Source organism: Nyctereutes procyonoides, unplaced genomic scaffold (genome assembly GCF_905146905.1).
Source record: "Nyctereutes procyonoides isolate TBG_1078 unplaced genomic scaffold, NYPRO_anot_genome, whole genome shotgun sequence".
Taxonomy (NCBI): Eukaryota; Metazoa; Chordata; class Mammalia; order Carnivora; family Canidae; genus Nyctereutes; species Nyctereutes procyonoides.
Window position 1 is genome coordinate 55738517 of NW_026575131.1, and position 5428 is coordinate 55743944.

Genomic DNA, 5428 nt, shown 5'->3' on the forward strand with positions numbered 1-5428 from the left:
CACTGCCATGTGACCGGGGTCAGAGGCTGGGTCATTACAAGGCCAGCTTCCGCCTGGGCCTTCCCACCCCCCAGACTCTCTCGATTCTCTCTGGGGGAAGCCAGGAGCTATGTTGTAAGAATGCTCCAGCTGTGCTGGGAAGAGCCCACGCAAAAGGACCCAAGCCTCCTCGCAAACGGCCAGCAGCAGACGGCTCACTATGTGAGGGTACATCGGGGAAGCATGGCCCACCGCCCCCATCAAGCCTTCAGATGATGCCACCCCAGCCAGCATCTTGTTGGCAACCTCAGAAAGACCGCCTAGAGCTCAGCCAAGCCACTCCTGAGTTCCTGTCCCACAGAAACTGTGAAGATTACTATTATTCAAAACCATGGCATTGGGATAATTTTATGACTCAGCAGTACATAGAACTAATACATGATATAAATGTCTACCAGTAGGAGGTTAGGCAAATGAATTGTGATCTATTCAAAGGACTAAGTAATCAGCCTTTAAATTTGGGTGGCCCAGGATGAAAGTACAAATGGGAGCTTGCATACCATATGTCTAAATATTTTAACATTATAAACCAAACTGGCAAAAATTTAAATACAGTAGGTTTTGTTTTTTTTAAATACAGTAGGTTTTATCCTACCTACCTTGACGAATAATTATTTCCAACAGAAAAAAAAAAAAGAGAGACTAAGATTTTTCTGTTTAGCAAAACATCAAAGATGATTGAGTTTATTTATTGTCGTGCATGTCTGGGCATTCTGTTGATCCGCTAGTGCTGTTTGGATGTCCTAAATTCATAAATGATTATATATTCTGTAAAACTTATTTTAGGTGCCTTCATTTCAGCCTGAATGATGTTTGCATAACCAAGATTTACATGTTATTTGAGTTTTGTTACAATAATGAGGCAGCTGTCATGGGTGGGCTGACTTGTGCCCTCCTAAATTTTATATGTTGGAAATCCTAACCCCCAAGACCTCACTCAGAATGTGACTGTATTTGGAGATTGGGGTCTTTAAAAAGGTCATTAAGTTAGTGATTAAGTTAAAATGTAGTCACAAAGGTGGGCCCCAATCTAATCTGACTGGTGTCTTAGTAAGAGGAGATGAGGACACAGACACACATAAAGGGATGACCCTGTGAGGACACAGGAGAAGACAGTGTCTGCACACCCAGAGAGACACCTTGGAAGGAACCCGCCCTGCCAACTCCTTGATCTTGGACTTCTGGCCTGTACAGTAATGTCTGTTGTTCAAGCCACCCCATCAGTGGGACTTTGTTATTTTTAAAGATTTTATTTACTCATTCATAAAAGACAGAGAGAGAGGCAGAGACAGAGGCAGAGGGAGAAGCAGGCTCCATGGAGGGAGCCCGACCTGGGACTTGTTCCCCAGACTCCAGGATCACACCCCAGGGGCCAAAGGCAGGCACTAAACCGCTGAGCCACCCAGGCTGCCCCCATTGGTGGGACTTTGTAACGGCACCCGAGCAAACCAACACAGCCCCTTAGATGATCAGAGTTCCACCTCACAGCTGCAGAACACCGGAGATGGTCAGAGAGTCGGAGAGCCAGAGTCCTCGAGGGACGGGCCACAAGCAGCGCCATTCCAGGCTCCACAGGGGGAGGCGAGTTCTTACCTACACGGATACCTGGGGGCAAGAGGCCTTCATTTCCACTGGGACCCCAGTTGAGAAAGGCTGAGCTAGAAGATCCAACCATAAGATGCAGTTAAAGCCAGAGTGTGTCAAACAGATATATTCTCATCAAAAATGCTGAGTAAATGTCAAACATGGAAAATCAACACAATTTTTCATGTGTTTCTAAAGGGTTCTTTCTTAAAATATTAAAAAATGGGCAGCCCCAGTGGCGCAGTGGTTTGGCGCCGCCTGCAGCCAGGGGTGTGATCCTGGAGACCCAGGATCGAGTCCCATGTCAGGCTCCCTGCGTGGAGCCTGCTTCTCCCTCTGCCTGGCTCTCTCTCTCCTTCTCTCTCTCTGTGTCTCTATGAATAAATACATAAAATAAAATCTTTAAAAAATATTAAAAATTTTCTGTTAATGTAAAGACAAACTATATGGGTGGGGATGGGGAGTGACAGGTAGTGATTGTGAGGTTTCTTTTTATTGCAGTTAAATAGACATAAAATATACCAATGAACCATTTCTTAAGTGCATGGCTCAGGAACATCAACACACTCACCCTGCTGCGCACCCACCCCCACCACCGTCTCCAGAACTTCCATCTCCCCACACAGACCTCCCGCCCCCCACCCCAGCCCTGGCTCCCACCATCTCCTGTCTCTGTGGACAGACCTCCTGGAGTGGGGTCCTGCAGGAGGTGTCCTGGATCTGGGTCCGCTCCCTGAGCCTGGTGTCCTCGGGGTCCATCCATGTGGGGGCAGGTGTCGGGGTCCCTTCCTTCCTAAAGCTAAATAATCTATTATGTGTGTGTAGACCACATTTTGCTTTCATGTCCTAGAGCAAGAGGTGGGGAGAAGGGTCTCCCCAGGGCCTGAAGAGGGGTGGTCACAGGAGCAGGTGGGGGGCAGAGAGGCTTGTGTGCTTCTACACAAGTATATATTTGTGATGGGGGGGTGGGTTCTAATGCAGCACTGCCCCACGGGACTTTCAGTGATGATGGAAATGTTCTATACGCCTTCCACCATGATGACCGCTAGCCACAGGTGGCTCTCGAAACCTAAATTAATTAAAATGAAACTAAACGTTGAATTCCATTCCTCAACCACTGGAGCCAAACTGTAAGTGCCTTGGGGCCACATGTGGCCAGTGCTGCCATATTGAGCAGCATAGCTCTAAAATGTGGGGCCAGGTCAGGGGCTCCTTAGCCCAAGTGAAGGGCAGCATGGGCCATAACAGAGTTAAATATGAAGGAAGCACAAGTATTTGTCTCATTCCAGTACCTTTGGACAGCCTGGGGATGTTGGGGGTGGAGAAGCAGGTTGCGGGGTACAATATATAATACGGACATGGCTTTACACACACTGTAACATTGGAAGATGGCACTCGGACATGGAAACCCCTTCCTATGTAGTAAAAGTATAAAAATAAGGGCCAAGCCCAGGGGAGGTAGGAAGGGGATCTGATGGGGGTAAGATTCAGTTTTCATTAAAGCAGTTCTGGAGCACATATGGCAAAACATGAAGGCTTATTACATCTCAGCGGTGTGCAGTCATTATGTTCTGTGCTTGTAAATTGTCTAAGAAAGAAGTCCCAATGCCAAGGGATCCAGAGAGCTAGTCAGCCATTCGCATGATCTGATTTTTGACCAAGAAGGTCTCAGACGGTACAAAGAGACACGCAAACCTCACAAGTGGCTGACTTGAGAAATCTCAGTGTTCCTTCATAGCAGACAGGGTGCTTCCATTTTTCCTGGGAGAGATGAAAGCATCTCAGGTTGTTAGAGGTCTGGTTTCCAGGTGGCGTTATAATTTTGCCGTAGCGCTGCAGACTTTGACCTGTTTGGACGGTGGTGTTGCACTCAGGAGTGGCCCCGGGGGCCCTGGTGGGTCCAGGATGCTGCCTTTGATTGGATCCAGAAAGATGCTGTAGATGGGAGCCACAGGGGCCTCCCCCACCCACCCTTACCTGAACACGTGCCCCCTAGGAGGCCTGTAAACACCTGCTCCTGCAGCTGTATTTGCTGAGCACCTGCTCTGCGCCAGATGCTCCTGCAGTGCCCAGAAAGACCTTGGAGGACACTGCCATTCTTGTGCCCCTGTGGGCTCATGCTGTGGGGGAGGAGACGGCCAGGGGACAGAGAGTTCCTAGAGGATCAGGTGGTACTGGCAAGAAAAATCCAGCAGGGCGAGGGGCAGGGTACTGCTCCTGTCCTAGACGGGCTCAGGGAGAGCTTGTTGGAGGAGGTGACATTCGAACAGTGACCATCAGGAGTGGGATGGGGCCACATCTCGGAGGCTTGGAGGGTTCTAAGCAGGAGGGTGACACAGACAGGTTTATGCTGTGCTCTGGCTGCCAGGGGGACGGAGCCAGTGAGGAGGTGGACGGGCGCCCGGCAGGGGTGAGGCACTGGGCTCTGCTGGCCCCCAGCTCCTGTGAGCAGCGTTGGCACTTCACTCTGTGTGGTTGACCGTCAGCATTGTGCTTGGCCTGGAGAGCGCTCCCCACGTTGTGCCAGCTGGGCGGCAAGCCACTTAGAGGGACAGGGGCAGCTCGGCAGCCATCGTGTGGCTGGCTTTGGTCTACAACATGTGCGAGGGTACACGAGCACCGCTGCTGCGGTCCCTTTGTACTTGGGCCTGCCTGCCCCAAACCACATGTGCACACCGGGCTCGTCCCCTGCAGGGTTTGTGGTGACTTTATGTGACCCATACTGGTACGGGGCTGAGAGCCTCGGTGACGCCCTTCCCAGACAGATGGACTTTCACCTTCGAGGACCATCTCCTCGGTGACGGCTATTTAGCAGAGTGAGGGACGCTTGGGTCACAAAGATCTAGGTCCAAATCAAGCACCTGCCCTGTGTCATGGTCCTCACAGATTTCCTCATCCAGAAACGGGACTGACGGACAGACAGATGGACACAGTTGGCACCGCCTCTGTGATGAGGAGGTGGAGGAGGAGACAGAGGTGCTGTGCTGCCTGCAGAGCAGACTGGTGATAAAATGAGTTCTGGTGACGAGTTTTTAGTTTCGTGTTAACTGATCTGTATTTTAATAACGGGGTTGGGGGGTGATCCAGGATCCACTTGTCCGTCAGTTACAAAATTCCATTCAAGGCCAGCTTGCTTTTTTTTTTAAAATATATATTTTTTAATTTTTATTTATTTATTTATGATAGTCACACACACAGAGAGAGAGGCAGAGACACAGGCAGAGGGAGAAGCAGGCTCCATGCACCGGGAGCCCGATGTGGGGATTCCATCCCGGGTCTCCAGGATCACGCCCTGGGCCAAAGGCAGGCGCCAAACCGCTGCGCCACCCAGGGATCCCAAGGCCAGCTTGCTTTAAAGAATCTTGATGTCCAGAAAAAGCTTGCTGCCCACACCAATGAGCTGAGAAGTTGACCAACGGGCTCAGGGCCTGACTTTGCCACTTACAGTGCCTCAGTTTCCTCTCCTGTCAGTGGGGACAAGGAGGGCCTCTGACTCACTGAGTTGTTAGGACATTGTGTTAACTTGTGGAAAGTGCTTAGACCCAAGCCTGCTGCCCTAGAAAGGTCTTAACAAACGTTAGTAGTCACAGAAAGGGCGGGTTTACTGTAGGCGTCCAGAGCAGCTGACGCCCAGGGTCTGATGGAACTTAGGGTGTGTTCCACAGTAGTGTTACTTAGAATTCATCTGACGCAACCAGCTGTCCTGTTTATCTGTGGTTCTAGCGCCCAGCGTCCGATGGCTTTTCCCCTCCCGACCGCTGGAGCCAGCCTCGCCTCGGGCCCCGCTGCTGGAATGCGTCCCACT